The sequence below is a fragment of the Pteropus vampyrus genome, unplaced genomic scaffold (assembly GCF_000151845.1).
Source record: "Pteropus vampyrus isolate Shadow unplaced genomic scaffold, Pvam_2.0 Scaffold472, whole genome shotgun sequence".
In the NCBI taxonomy this organism is placed as follows: domain Eukaryota; kingdom Metazoa; phylum Chordata; class Mammalia; order Chiroptera; family Pteropodidae; genus Pteropus; species Pteropus vampyrus.
Window position 1 is genome coordinate 303,315 of NW_011889253.1, and position 16,453 is coordinate 319,767.

General features: G+C 38.6%; 1 protein-coding gene across 1 annotated transcript in view; it reads right to left on the minus strand.

Moving 5' to 3' along the window:
* LOC105307059 (integrator complex subunit 6-like) overlaps positions 1–1,895 on the minus strand; it is a 22,856-nt gene extending 20,961 nt beyond the window's left edge. Inside the window, exon 1 of the mRNA XM_011382427.2 lies at positions 1,846–1,895. The gene's annotated coding sequence lies outside the window, so the exon portion shown is untranslated. The remainder of the gene's footprint in view (positions 1–1,845) is intronic.
* Between the last annotated feature and the right edge of the window lie 14,558 nt (positions 1,896–16,453).

Consider the following 16,453-nt stretch of genomic DNA (forward strand, 5'->3'; position numbering starts at 1 on the left):
ATATATACAGTTGTCCATTTTCTTCTCTGCGTGCCTCATCTCCATTCCCCTTTGCGAATTTGGATCTTTAAACGCCCCCCCCACCCACTTTTCAGTCATTGTTATCTCAAGTTGTCCGTATGTATGCTGAACGTTCATTACTATCTTGCTATAGCAATTCTCTTCTTATTGTTTAAGCTTATAATGCCCTGTTCTTAGTAAGGGTTGCACTCCTCCGCTCCCATTTGCCTGATAGTCACTTTACTCCTATTATGATTTTTTTTTTATGTCATTGTGTTTTAGGTGAACTGACCCCTTTCAGTATTTCCTGTAGTGCAGGCCTCATAGTGGAGAATTCCCTCAATTTTTGTATGTCTGGAAAAGTCTTAATTTCTCCTTCATATCTAAAGGAGAGCTTAGCTGGATACATTATTCTAGGCTGATAGTCCCTTTCACTTAATAGTTTAAATATTTGATTCCATTCCTTTCTGGCTTGAAAGGTTTGCACTGAGAAGTCCAAGGATAATCTAATGGGTTTACCTTTATGAGTTACTGTTTTCTTCTCCCTGGCTGCCCTGAGAATTCTGTCTTTGTCGTTGATTTTTGATAATTTTAATACAGTGTGTCTTGGTGAAGACCTTTTTGGGTTGAGATAATTGGGTCTTCTGTTGACTTCTTGAATTCCATGCTCCAGCTAGCTCATTGCTTTGGTTTGGAAAATTCTTGTCAACTATTTGTCTGAAAATGCTTTCTAGTTCCTGCTCCTTTTCCTCGCCTTTGATAATGCCCATTATTTTTGTTTCCTCTCCTGATGTTATCAGCTAGTTCTTGAATTTTTTTTCATTATTTTTCATTCCTCTATTTTTTCTCTTATTCCTTCTGATTTATTTCTATTTCTATCTTCAATATCGCTGATCCTTTCCTCCATTTGGTAGACTCTATTTCCCAAGCTTGCTATTTCATTTTTCGACTCCTGCAGTGTGTTTTTTTTAATCTCCAGAAGATCTGTTCTTTTTGAGGATTTTAATCTCCTTGCTCTGCTCATCTGGTTGTTTTTTCAATTCTCGAAATTGTTGATGTGACTCATTTCAGAACTGAGTTTTTTCAGAAGTATTATCTTGAATTCTCTGTATTTAAGTCGCATATTTCTATGTCTGTAAGCTTATTTTCTGGAGATTTTCTCTTTCTTTCTGAGATGCCTTGTTACTTTGGTTTTTCATGGTGTTTAATGGACTATTTCTATGCCTGGACATTAATGTAAATGTATTCTGACTTTTTTTCCAGAACGATTTGCTATATAAAGATCTCTCTTTAGCCTGCTGCAAATAAGGTGCTTTTCTTTTGGTTCCCAGTAGGTGGCGTCTAAGCCTCTTGAATCCCTGATTTATATAAAGCTTTAAAAATGCCTTTTTTATTTTCTGATAGATATTTAATCATGCTCACTACCCTAAGTTTCCGTCCCTGTCAGTGTTAGCAACAGTTTTGGTAGTGTTAGCTCAAATTCCCCTGTGGCTCCACGGTGTTTGGTCTCAAAGGGTGTGGTGGGAGGGGCCCTCTGGGTTGGGGGTTGGGGGTTGTGGCTCAGCCTTGGTTCTGCAACCGTGGTCGGTAAAAATCAACTGTTGTTTCTCTGCTGTTCCTCCTTTTCTGCCCTTCTCGCTTTTCTGCCGTTCCCATTTCTCTGCCTTCTGCCCTGATCACTGGGCACTGCCGCTGGCTGCGGGGAGCTCACAGCTCTCCCAGGCAGGGCTGTTCAGGAAACTCGCCACACCTTCTCCCCTCCCCCTCTTCCTTCAGGGAGTTCTGGCTACGGGAGGCAGCTTTTTTATTTCTCCCAGTCCCCCACCCAACACCCGGGGTTCTGACCTGTGGTAGTCTTATGCGCAGATCCCACGCTGAGATGTGCTGGTGTGCAGTTTGGGTGAGTTTTTGTTGAGTTTTAGATGCTCAGCTTATTGTTGTTTCAAGGGGATAGACCTGGGGACGTCTCTCACTCCGCCATGTTTCCAAAGATCGAGACTAAGTATTTTTTAAAGAGATATGCATGTAGTAAATTGACAAGAGGTATCCTTTGTAATGTGTCATCCAGGCTAGGTGAATTACATTACCCACAATTCCCTTTGTGGTATATATCTCGTTAGAATGTGCCACAGGGAGATTCCTTGAAGATTGAGGATGGTGGTTGAAGGGAAGCAGCAGCTATTCTGTAGCTCCCAAGCATTATTGTTGATCACCTGGTTCACCTTTATCTTCTGGGCCAGGTGTTTCTGTTTAGCTTCATGTAAAGTGCTCTCTCTGGCTTCTGCAGGATATCCTCATCACCCAGGTCAGAGGCAGCAAGAACAAACGAATACCTCAATCTATCCTTATAGGGTTCTAGACTATGTTTATGGTATCCAACCTGTTTGTTACCTCCTCATTCTCTGTTGAGGTGATAACGGCCTTATAGAGACTGCTTAACCACCTTCCACAATTGTGTTTGGCCAATTTCTTTGAACAAATTTATCTACTTTCTACTTTTATTAAGGCTTGTTAGACCACATGCTAATAGAGTTGTGTTGCTTTCCTCTGTCCTAATAGCTTCTTTTGAACTCCATATGCAAAACTTCCTTGCCATTAAGTTCTATATTTTTGAACCAAACATGAACAAATATCATTGTTGATACTGAGTGATGTTTCAGATTTAAATCCTTACATTCTCATCTTAAGTTATTTCTTTTTAACAGTACAACTTTTGGAAAGCAACAGGCTTCTGGTCAAGCTGGCAGAGTGGGTGGGCACTGTGCTTGCCTCCTCTCACAGCTGCATTAAGGTTGCAGCTGAACTGCAGGGTGACCATCATTGGGGTCACCTGAGGTCTGGCTGAGCAGAGGGTCCTGCAGCTGGGGTCACATAGAGGAGGTTACCTCGAGACTGGTGGGAAGGGCGAAGGTGCTAGGCAGGCTGGTCCCACAACCACGTGTAGAGGTTGGGAGTCAGGAGAGGTGTCTCAGCTGTGGATGTACCCATAGAGCAGCGGGGTGCCCTGGCTCTGCGCCAGGGTCCCCAGCCCAGGGTTCTAGTGTGGGGCGGGGGGGTGGAGGGGGAGGACCTTATAGTTTCCGGCTGTGAAAGCCAGCAGAAATTGTGGCTAGGTGGAATGGAGAGCTGAAGGAGTTGTGGACTTTCCTCTTTAGGTGCCCACAGGTGAACTTGCTAGCTGACGGACTCACTCACTCTGAGCTCCAGCTCTGGAGTGGCTGTTTGGGAGGCACCCAAAACATGCAGGGAGGGGCTAATTTGTCTGGTTTGGGGGCGAAAGCTGGAGGGGTGGCTTTCTCCCAGAGAGGGGTGCTGGCAGAGGGCATTGTTCCTTTGTTGAGCCCTCCCTCTCCTGGCTTCTGAACCCAGGCGGGCACCATATCTGAGTGTCCATATCTGAGTGTCCATCAACGTAGTTAAAAATGGTTGCCCTGGTGATTCCCTGAGACCCCACCCCTCTCAACCTGCAGGCCCACCCCAGCTTCTTCCAGTGTTTTATTCCATTCAGCCTGTCTTGGCTCATACTGTGGACTTTCTAAAATCTCTCGAAGGTTCACAAAATCTAAAGCAGCAGCACCTGGCCTCAGCATACCCCGTACTTCTTGTTGAGCAACCTCAAGCCTGGCACTAGTGGCAGCCAGCCTCTGTTTGTGGCTTGGCCTCGCTTTTGCACTTGGCCTCTTAAAGCTCAGTGTGGGTGGTGGCCATCTGCAGACTGCTTATTAGCTCATGCCAGGTGGCCCTGGGTAGGGTACAGGCTGTAGCTGAACTTGGCCTGTGTCAGAGCCCCTCCCAGGAAGCCCTGGCCTGCATGCTTGGTGGCCGGTTTCAGTCTGAGTTGGAGCACCACCTGGAGTCACATCTGAGGATGACACATGCAAAGGGCAGGCAGGGAAGGCCCCAGAACCCTGCTAAAGTGAATCTTGCTTTGTAGGATCAGCTGCTGCACAACAGCTCCTCCCCTGATCATGGCCAGTCATCACAACCAATCAGCCCAAGAGTCAATGCCTCCCATCGATGAGCAAACAGCAACCAAGGCTCAGAAGGGCATACACAACCCATAGAGGGAACATACCTGGAGCACCCAGCTAAGGTGACCAGGGAAGGCTGTGCCACTGGGATCCACAGAACATCTACATAAGGCCACTCTATTAAGACCAGGAGACATAGCAGCCCTACCTAATACATAGTAACAAACATCAGTAGGCAGCCAACATGGGAAGACAAAGAAAAATGTCCCACATGAAAGAACAGGACAAAGCTCAAGAAAAATAACAAAATGGAGATGAGCAATCTACCAGATGCTGAGTTCAAAATACTGTTTATAGAGGAAGAGTACATGAACTCAATGAGAACATTAATAAAGAGATAGAAAACATAAAAGAACCAGTCAGAAATGAAGAATACAATAGTTGAAATAAAGAACACCTTAGGAGGAATTAACAGTAGATTAGGTGAAGCAGAGGATTGAATTAGCAATTTAGAAGAGAAGGTTGCAGAAAACACCCAATCAGAACAGCAATAAGAAGAAAAAATGAAGAGTTTAAGGGGCCTCTGGGACAACATGAAGCATACCAACATTCACATCATAAGGGTAGCAGAAGGAGAAAAGAGAGAGCAAGGAATAGAAAACTTCTTTGAAGAAATAATGACTGAAAACTTTCCTAACCTGGTGAAGGAAATAGACATACAAGCTCAGGAAGCACAGAGAGTCCCAAACAAGATGAATGCAAAGAGGCCCACACCAAGACACATCCTAATTAAAATGCCAAAAGTTAAAGACAAAGAGAAAATCTTAAAAGCAGCAATAGAAAAGCAATAAGTTACCTCTAAGGGAGCTCCCATAAGACTGTCAGCTGATTTTTCAACAGAAACTTTGCAGGCCAGAAGGGATTGGCAGAAAATATTCAAAATGATGAAAAGCAAGAACCTACAACCAATATCACTCTACTCAGCAAAGCTATTATAGAAATGAAGGACAGATAAAGAGCTTTCCAGACAAACAAACAAACAAAAAAGCTAAAAGAGTTCATCACCACCAAGCCAGTATGACAGGAAATGTCAAAGGGACTTTTTAAGAAAAAGAAGTGAAAAGGAAAAAAAAAAAAGATTTAAAAAAATGAATAATAAAATGGCAATAACTACATATCTAGCAACGATTACTTTTAATGTAAATGGATTAAATGCTCCAGTCAAAAGATAGAGTGGCTGAATGGATAAGAAAACAAGACCCTTACATATGTTGCCTACAAGAGACTCATATCAGATTGAAAGACACATACAGAATAAAAGTAAAGGGATGGAAAAGATATTTCATGAAATTGAAACAAACAAAGAAAAAAAGCTGGCGTAACAATACTGCTACCAGACAAAATAGACTTTAAAACAAAGTCTATAACAAAAGACAAAGAAAGACCCAGTTATCCCATCTCTAGATATTTATGTGAAGAAACCCAGAACACTACTTTGAAGGGATATTAGAATCCATATGTTCATTGTAGCATTATTTACTGTAGCCAAGATATGGAGGCATCCTGGGTGTCCATCAATGGATGAATGGATAAAGAAGAGGTGGTATATATACATAATGGAATATTATTCAGTCACAAAAAAAGAATGAAATCTTGCCATCTGCAGCATGGGTGGACCTAGAGGGTATTGTGCTGATTGGAGTAAGTCAGACAGAGAAAGACAAATGTCATATGTGGAATCTAGAGAACAGGATAAACAAACAACAGAAAAAAGCTCATAGATACAGAGAGCATTTTGATGGTTGTCAGATTAGAGGGTTGGGGAATGGGCGAAAGGGAAAGGGATTAAGAGGTACAAATTATAAGTACAAAATAGTCATGGAGATGTAGAGTATAGCATGAGAAATATAATCAGTAGTATTGTAGTAATTATGTATGGTGTCAGATGCGTACTGGATTTCTCTGGGTGATCACTTTATAAGTTATATAAATGTCTAATCACTGTGTTGTATACCTGAAACTAATACAACATTGTATGTCAACTATAATTGAAAAAATAAAAATATAAAAATAAAAAATAAAACTGAAAGCAACAAACAAGATAAACAGAGACTCATGGACATGAAAAACAGTTTAGTGGTTACCAGAGGGAAGTAGGGTCAGGGGAGGTACATAAGGGTAATGGAGGTCAAATATATGGTGATGGAAGGAGATTTGACTTTGGGTGGTGAACACACAATGCAATATACCTATGATGTATTATTGAACCGTACACTTGAAACCTATATAATTTTATTAACCAATGTCATCCCCAATAAATTTAACTAAGAAAAATTAAAAATAAAAAATAAATCATACAACTTTTTTTTCTGTAAGGAATAAAAAAGCACAAGAAAGGCATAACTAGAGAGTTCTCCAGCATTAAGGAACTTGTGATAATAAAAAAATGTATACAGTCAATGTCATCATCTTTTTGTATACTAAAGGGGGCATATTTAGGATCCTACATACAACACAGGCCAAAAATGAACAACTATAGCACTACAGTCTCACTCTGGGACATAGGCTTCCACTCACCAAGACCAATCTCACTATAGCCATTGCTGACTATACAATCTTGCAGCAGCACAGACAAACACTGAGCCCCCAGTATAACACCAGTCTCCAGAGTGAACAGCAAGCTACAGGTGGCAGGGCAAGTACATTGAACCAATTCCAGCTGAAGTGCATGGTCCTTTTGAGAGAATGATTATAGCAATGTGTTTCTCCACACCAAATACAGTTTAAAATCTTACATCACTAGGTTCTAGGATCTAGAATAATCTCCCTTTATCTCAGTTATTACTACGGGCTTGGATCACTCAGCCTAAAACAACTCCTATGCCCTTTAAACCAGGATTGAGAATGAGCTGATCTTCCTTATACAAAAATACCAACTCAAAAAGAAAAAAATCCTTCAAGTAATAACAAATGTTGGAGAGGATACATAGAAAAAAGAACCCTCATACATTGCTGGTGGGACTGCAAATTGGTACAGTCACTATGGAAAACTATATGGAGTTTCCTCAAAAAACTAAGAATTGATCTACCATATGATTTAGCAATCCCTCTACTGGGTATTTACCCCAAAGACTTGAAAACCCATATCCAAAAACATATTTGCACACTGATGTTCATAGCAGCATTATTCATAGTGTCCAGGACATGGAAGCAACCAAAGTGTCCTACAATAGATGATTGGCTAAAGAAGCTGTGGTACATATATACAATGGAATATTACTCAGCCATAAGAAGAGATGAAATACTGCCATTTGCAACAACCTGGATGGACCTCGAGATAATCATGCTAAGCGAAATAAGCCAGACAGAAAAAGTTGAAAATTACATGATATCACTTAAATGCGGGATGTAAACCTAAAAGCAACAAATGAACAGGACAACCGAACAGAAATTCACGGTTATGCACAATAAACTTGTGGTTACCAGAGGATAGAGGGGGAGGATGGAGAGGGGAGGTAGACAGGGTAAAGTGGGTCAAATATGTGGTGACAGAAAGAAATCTAACTATGGGAGATGAATACATAGTGTAAATATATATATATATATATATGTATGACACACACACACACACACACACACACACACCTTACTGTTAAAGTGTACAGCTGAAACTTATTGGATTTTGTTAACTAATGTCACCATAAAAAAATTAATTAAAAAAATATTTATTCTGGATTTGGAAGAACCTAGGTTCTATGGTCGTCTCTTATCATCCAGAGGACCTTATCCTCTTTGAGAATTCATCTACTTACTCTTCTCATAGAAAAATACTCTTACACACAACACTTAGTATACAATTTCAGGGGAGTGCCCTGGCTTTGATTTGCTCATTTTAGTGGAAAGGTAAGGCCACTTAAAATCAACAACAGAATAGAGTAAGTGGAGACACAAATTAGAGCAGACACAAATTATCCTGAGTACTATCAGGTTCATTATTTTCCTGTAAATTTGAAAAATTCTCTAGTGGACTCACAAAAGGTACTATAGAATGGTGTTTGGGTGTGTGGTCTCCAGAATCTTACAGACCTAGCTTCAGCTTCTTTACTTCTGACTAAGCTGGGCAAACTATCTAAATTCCCATTCTTGGTTTTCATGTCCATGAAATGTACATATAAATAGCATCTACTTCCTGTGGCTGTTTTGAGGATAAAAAGACATAGCATGGGAAGTGGACTATATGTGATGATTAACCCTCCCTTCTCTAATAGATATAAACTCGTGCCTGAATAGACATAATGATTCAGTAAAAATTGGCATTCTGTATATTAAAGTACTACCAAATAATCTACTCATTGTATGCAATAAACATCTTTGTGCAAGTCAGCCTTGAGATTTTAATAATCAACAAAAGTCCTTCACAAAAACTTTTCTGTTCTTAGCAGACTGGATCTCTTTCTACTTAACTGATGTAAAAGACTACTGTATGGAATATCAAAAACGTTTTAATATGTCTGAGGTTTCAAATACTGCTTTAAATAAAGCCAATAATTTCAGTTACTCCTGAGGTTTTTAATTTACATACTTAAGTAGTAACCCTCTTAAAATCTTACAATTGACAATGGCAGATTTTTTTCAGTGGAAAATTCTCACTTGCTGGCCTCATTCTGAATTCTAATACACCCCCAAAGCATTAAATACGCCACTAGGAATAGCCTTTTTCAAGTATGTCATTTAAAACATCAAATCCTGAAGTTTATGCCTGTGGCAGCCTTGCAGGCCCACTTCTTGTAATCAGATGTATTCCTCTGGCAGCCTGCTCCTGGGAGGAGTGCAGCTAGCTGAGTGCCTCCAGCTGTGGTGCCTTAGGGACCTGCTGTAGCATTTGAGCTGAGGCCATGCTCTTCCCAGGCCGCCCCCAGCCAGTGACTGAGAATGATGGGGGTGTTAGAACCTGGCCAGTTCTGCCCAACATAGACCTCCTCTATGGGGAATCTTGGTGCCAGAGGTCCCCGCTGGGCTGGCCAAGACTTTCTTCCAGCTACGCCGATGTCTGAGGTTCCTCATAGCCATTCCTCCTTCCTCCTTTCCCCTCACAGGTGCTAGATCAGCATTGTGGCCTGAAGGCTCTCTCTGCTCACTTCTGTTCCCTCAACCCTTTATCTTTCACAGACATTACCCCCTAAACATATCTTGTACATTTCATTCCATACTGATATCTGCTGGCAGGAGGGTCCATCTGGTACAATTCTTAAACTGATTAATATTACTAAATTCTAAATAGAATGCTTACTATTATAAGCTAAAGTAATATGAAAGACATAAATGTATCAGACAATCTCAAGAAAATATCAACTATTCATGTAAAAATTTATCTTGAAAATTTACCTTTGATTGAGAGGCTATGCCTCTCTGTTTCAGGGATTAAACTCACATCTCTGTTCCTAAGTGTAGAATATTTCCACTTAAACAGATAAAATAAGGATTTAGTATACTGCACAACTATTTCATTTCTAGGAACTCCATTATCAACTATCAATGCCAACGATCCCTGGGAGTCAAACTACTCTGATTATCATCCTGGCTCTGCTTTCATTATGAGAACCGTGCCTGCTTTGTCTTTGGCTGAAAACTGCTGCCACTTGGTTCTGATTCCTCGGATTTCCAATCTCAATTATTATGTTTATGGATGTTGGACATTTCTGTAGTAATTTCTGTCCAAGAGACATGAGCTACCACGGAGCTATTCAAAGATGTTGAGGCTCCCATTATAAATTAATTTTTCACTGTCTTGGCGAAAGGTGTGTCTTCTGGACCCTCCAGAGGTAAGTGAGCAGGTCTTACATGAAAAATACACTTTAACACAATCTCCCAAAGCCTTTGACTATCTCCCACTACAGTACACCAAGGAAGTTTCTGCATTTCTTCTTATTTTAGAGTAGGCCACCATTGGTGTTTATTTCAGTCAACCAACTAAGCAAACTACTAGAGCCAGCCCCAAAAGCAAAAAGCTTGATCTTAATAGGCCAAAATTAAGAAATTTGGCTTGATTGAACTTTATGCTTCTTTTATCTTTATACTCCATCCCTAAGGGCCATTATCAAACAAATAACCTGGGTTTCTGGCTATATATATTAGGAAAAAGCATGCAGTTATGTTATATCACAGCTCCCAATGGGCTCTTTGGGCCTTTGGGGACTTAAGTCTAGTTATAGCTCTAGAAGCAAAGAAAGGTGGAAGGTGCAGGTCCTGGGGAAAATCTACAGTGCCCTGAAAAGCAAATAGCTCAGACAAACCAGTTCTGGTTCTTCAGAAAAAAAGAGGAAATTAAGAGAGTGGGAGGATGTTTATGGATAGAGAAAACACAGAACTTAGGGTGTCAAGGTAAACAGCTTCATCGGAATAGACCAATATAAATTTCAAGATTCTGTTCCTTTTTAATCAGTGCCCTAAAATTAACAGAAGATACCCTGTGAATTTGGGATTCGATGTGTTGTAATTTTAGTGTCGTGGACTGAATGTTTGCATCCCCTCAAAATTCGTATGTTGAAATCCTAACCCCCAGTGTGATGATATTAGAAGATGGGGCCTTTGGGAGGTGATTAAGCCATAAGAGTAGAGCCCTCATGAATGGGTCGCCAGGTGAGGAAATCAGGAAGAGGACCCTCATCAGAAACCAACGTTGCTGACATCCCGATCTTGAGTCCAAGATCTGGAGTTCCAGCCTCGAGAACTGTGAGAAATAAATGTCTGTTGTTCAAGCCACCCTGTCTTTGGTATTCTGTTATAGCAGCCAAACTTACACATCTAGCCACTCACAGGATTATACTTTGGATTTGGTTTTCTCAAATCTCAGTACTGAAGGAGATTATGATTTATTTGAAGACAAGTAAGGAATACTTCAGATCCTTTTTTGGTCTTTGAGCTGAGAATGTGAGAACTTAAACTCATTATTTTCTTTCCCTGGTCTCAAATACATTTAAGAAACATTGAACTAACAACTTCTTTATACTTGTTATTGTGACTAAAACGTTCTAAGCTGGCAAATACTTGGTGACCCAGAGACTGTTTTTTATAGGTACATGATGACAGAGAGATAAAATTTATGAATTAAATAACTCTATTTACCACTTTCTGCCACACACTACAAGTAGTATCTTTAACATTGGAAACTAGGGCACTAATGCCTTTAAATCAAATGGGATTAGAAAAGGATATTCCAGAACATCTAGAACCAATCCAGAGAATTATACTTAAATTTAGATTCCTCTAGAACCACTCTCAGAACTAAAATCAGTATCAGCCACACTTCAATCAGAGAAAGCAGAACCAGTCAGGGATTTACATACATACATGCACATGTATACATATACATACATATACATATACATCTGTGTGTACATATACACGTATACATTTATAAGTAACATATATAATTTTAAAAATTATATAAAATAAAAATATATAAAATATATATAATAAAAGGAGTTGTTACATGGAATCGGCCTTATAATTATTTGGAGGTAGTTATGTTGTCGCTGTCTGTCTCTGTAAGGCTGTTGTCTCTTGTGGAATGCTGAAGCAGGGCAAACATTCAAGAGGATCATGAGTAGGCTGGCATCTATAAGCACCAGCAGGAGCTCCATGAGGACTGACTGAAACCCATGGCTACATAGCTGTTCTTGTCTCTGACCCTGGAGACAAAGGGTATCTTGCAGAAGCAGAGGCCCTTCAGAACAAAATTAAACACATATTCCCAGCCCCAGAGTCAGAGTAGCTGAAGGTAGATCCAAGGAAGGTAGAATTGCAGGCCAAAGTGCTGCTTCACACCAGTCAGGTGAGTCAGCAGATTAGCTACATGTATGAGCCACATAATGGTCACTGCTTTTCTTCTCCCCTGGACACATCCTAGAATCTCCTTTGTGGCCTCTATCCAGAAACATACAAAAATAAGGACTGTGAAAATCATAGTTCAACCTAGCTAGCCACCTTGTCACATGACGAAGGCATTAAATGGCCATTATATGAAAGCAGACAAGTAGAATTCCTGCAGTAGAGAAGAAACTCTAGAGCAGGCAGTTAAACATGTAAGGGGGAGTATATTTGCTAATCATGTTGGGAACATACCCATCCTATGACTGGGTGGAATTGGCCACAGTGGGGATTTGAGGAAGGTGAGCTGCTAATCTGGATACAGTTTTGTTTAATCTTTCTATTGTTTCTCCACTAGTACTAGGCAAGGCCTTGTAGCAGAATATATTTTACATTTCTTAACATAAACTGACAAGATTATCTGAATTGTTGCATGAGCTGTCAAGCATGGTAGGTTAGTATCCTATACTATAGAGTTAAAAAAATAGGTTCTAACCTCAGACAGAACTGTTGATTGCAAGAAGATTTTTATATAGTGGTTTCATAGGTGTTTTTAAGATAGAAAAATGGGTTGTGAGGTTCATAAACAAACACATCGTTTATATTGTTTCTGTAGCAACCTTTATTAGAGCAGTTGGAGAAAACTTTCTGGGCTCACAGAACCATATTTTGTACTAGAGGAATAGAGTGGAGGCACCAAATTAGAGCGCACTTACAGAAATACAGTCCCCAGTGAGTAAAGGGTCACTTGTTTCAAATGAGTGGTACTCCTGGAGCTGGGCAAGAAGCAGCGCTGTGAGGTAGGCAGTCTGGAGACTTGGCTTCCAAGGGTCTGCTCTAGCACTAGCTGCCTATGACTTTGGATGGGTTCTTCCCTTCTTGGGGGCCTCATTTATGTCTCTTTAAAATGGCAGTCCTTGGATAGATGATGTCATAAGGTCCTCGTGATCTGGACATTCTTGTCTAGGGAGATGGCTTTCCCTGGCCACAAGAGTGGCATGTCTCCATACTATTTTTATTCTAAAATCTAAAAATAACTTAGTTGGAAAACAAATCATTTCCCACAAGAAATTTAAGGTAATTTTCAGACACTCTTTATAATGTTTCCTTCATTAAACAAATGTTTGTTGAGGAATTTCTTGTGCTGGGTACTCTGGTAGACTTTGGGAGAGACAGTGATGAAGAAGATCAGATGGTTTGGTACTTCACACATCCTACGCTTCAGGAGGTGAATGATTTAGGGTGCATCTGGCTGCATTGGCAGAAAATCTGCCTGAGCACAGGGATGGCCCAGGGTCTCACACAATTGGAAGTTCAAAGGGGCAAGCAGAGCAGAACAGGACTAGGTTGAAACAAGTGAGGCAGTTACCTCAGGTGCAAAATTTTAGGGGCTGCCAGAGCACTTGGTAATCAAAATAAATAAGTTTATTGTCATTTTTGTAAAAATAAAAATTAATGCAAAATATTCATGATGAACATAATATAAAAATTTTAAGACAGGATTCAACCTTGCACTTGCATAAACCTGACAGTCATGCACATGGAAAGAGCAGAGGGTGCCACGGGCCAACACTGAAAAGAAAGTCTCACTTTTAATTTCTTCTGAAGGCCATCGCTTCCTAATGAAAGAAGTTGGCAAGTTGTTTCCTTTATATATTCCTGCAATCCACAGTACCACAGGGTAAAAAGAATAGTTTGACTTCATTACAGATACCTGTTTATACAATTTTTGGATATATTATTAAGAGCACTCGGGACAGTCATACTAATTTTATTAATTAATAAATTTGATTTTTTAAAAAATGGAATTTGATTAAATATCAAAAAAACTTCTGAAAAATATTCTTTATCATGAAAATAAAAATTCACAAGAAACCTTTATACTTTAGTCACTTAAAACTACTGGTGTTATAAATAAATAAATTTAAGAAAGATACAGTGATGAAAAAAATCCCACTGGTGTTCATTTTTAGAAATTTATTTTTCACTAGTCTCTTCATCATAATTGTCTAGAAAGTTGGTGTGTAACTTTCTGTTTGTAATTATGGATTTTTATATTTTATATAAATTCTAAATGTACCTAAGTGATTATTTAATATTTTAATTTAGATGATTATGGTTAATATAAATACTTAAATATGTATTATATACTGAAGTATGCATTATATATTAAATGGATTATATTGATTTTAAATATATATTTGCAATTTATACTACAATTATTTTATAAAAATAAGGCATCAAAAAGGAAAGTGGTACAATTTTCAGGAAAAGAAATAAAATGAATGTGGAAACCTGTCAAGATTACAGTAGTCAATCAGCTATGGGTTTTAATAGAAAAAAACATTCCAGCTACTGAAAATGGATGAGTTCTTATCACTAACATTATTAGAGCACAGTTACAATCAGATCCAAGGCAAACTAAATAATCTTCTTTGAATTGTAAAAAAACAAAATTAAGTATTAGATATTTCAGAAACTACTGAATATGAGTGCAAGAGAATAAGAAGGTGCCACTTAAAATAAATTGTAGAGACGTCAGGTCAAGATGGCAGGGTAGGTAAATGTTATGCTCGCCTCCTCCCGTAACCACATCAAAATTAAAACTAAATTATAGAATAACCATTCTTCAGAAATACCTGAAGACTAGCTGAACAGAAGTCTGCATTGTCTGGCTTGAGAGAGAGAGCTGGAGGGGCTACTCTCTTTGGGACAGAAGTGCTGACAGGCACCATTGTTTTTTGTTGAGCCCTGCTCCCAACCCAGCCTGCAGGTTCCTCAAAAAACTAAAGATAGAACTACCATGTCACTCAGTGATTCCACTATTGGATATTTATCTGAAGAAATCCAAAACACTAATTTGAAAAATATATGCATCCCTGTGTTCATTGCAGCATTATTTGCAATAGACAAGATATGGAATCAACCTAAGGGTCCATCAATAGATAATTAGATAAAGAAGTAGTACATATATACAGTAGAATATCACTCGGCCATAAAAAAGAATTAAATCCTACCATTTATAAGGTTAATGGACCTATAGGGCATTATGCTAAGTGACGTAAGTCAGACAGAGAAAGACAAATGCCACATGATTTCACTTATATGTAGAATCTAAAAAACAAAGTAAACACACAAACAAAACAGAAACAAACTCACTGAGACAGAGAACAAACTGATGGTTGCCAGATGGGAGGGGGGTTGGGAGGCTGGGTAAAAAAGGTGAAGGGATTAAGTACAAATTGGCAGTTATAAATCCGTTATAGGGATGTAAAGTACAGCATAGGGAATATAGTCAATAATATTGTAATAACTACGTATGGTACCAGGTAGGTGCTAGACTTACTGATGGTTTCACTTTGTAAGTTATATAAATGTTTAACCACGATACTGTACACCTGAAACTAATATAATATTGAATATCAATTGTAATTGAAAAATAAAAAAACTTTATTCAAAAATAAATAAATAAAATTTTAAATGGCTAATGCTGGCTTGAAAATTCAAATTGTTTTTAATGTTATAACTTCTGATGCACAATGTCTATGCCAGGCTCAATGTATTTCATAGTATAAAACTTCAACAAACAACAAATTAAAAGTCAGAGAACAGAACGACCATCCTTGTCATTGGCAGTATAAATTATACATATTTTAAAAATAAATGTCTAAAATGTAATTACAAAAAATTAAATTAAATTAAAAATAAAATAAATTGAAAAAACATTCCATCATAGCTTCCGATTTCCAATAAAATAAAAATGATTTTACTAGAATGTGAAGTGGACCAAGAACAATATGCAGCTTTTAGAAAATCTATTTCACATGATGACTGAAGATTTTAAAAACACTGACGTATTAGAAAATATTCTAATGGTGAGTTGATTCATTTTGTCTGGATCATTTATTCCAAAAAAGCTTGCCTTTAACTTTCCAGGCATACTTTTTAGTAGTAATATGATAGAATCAGATAGTTGAAACTCCAAAAAAAGTTTTCAACGATTGAAAGAATGAAAACAATTTGGAATGATGAAATTCATCATGATGCTTTTCAAAAATAGAAGTGTATTAAGTATCAAATACACTTACTTTGATATATAGTATCAAAGGACCATCTCTCACTGCAAAGGAGTCAGACATGGGGAATATTTTTTGATGGAAACATAGCCACCCAAGACAAACTCAAGGTTCCAATAATGAAGAAGAGAGGGGAATTAATATTGGGTAGACAGGTAGCAGTACTTGCCCACGTAGGACAATGAACGAAGAAACAGACCAATTGTCTGCAAGTTGTGTTATGATGGAAACAAGGGGCTGATAGAGAACATTACCAAGAATCTTAATTTTTTTCCACCCTCTCCTCTCTGGCAGCTGTCAGTTTGTCCTTTGTATCTATGGGTCAATTTCTGTTATGTTTTGTGTATTCTTTTTTTTTAGGTTCCACAAGTGAAATCATACTGTATTTGTCTTTCTCTAACATTTCACTTAGTGTAATATCCTCTAGATCAACCCATGCTGTTACAAATAGCAAAAACCTCTAGATCAATCCATGTTGTTATAAATAGCAAAAACCTCTAAAAAGGGTTGATAAAGAATGGGTTGTACTTCTTCAAT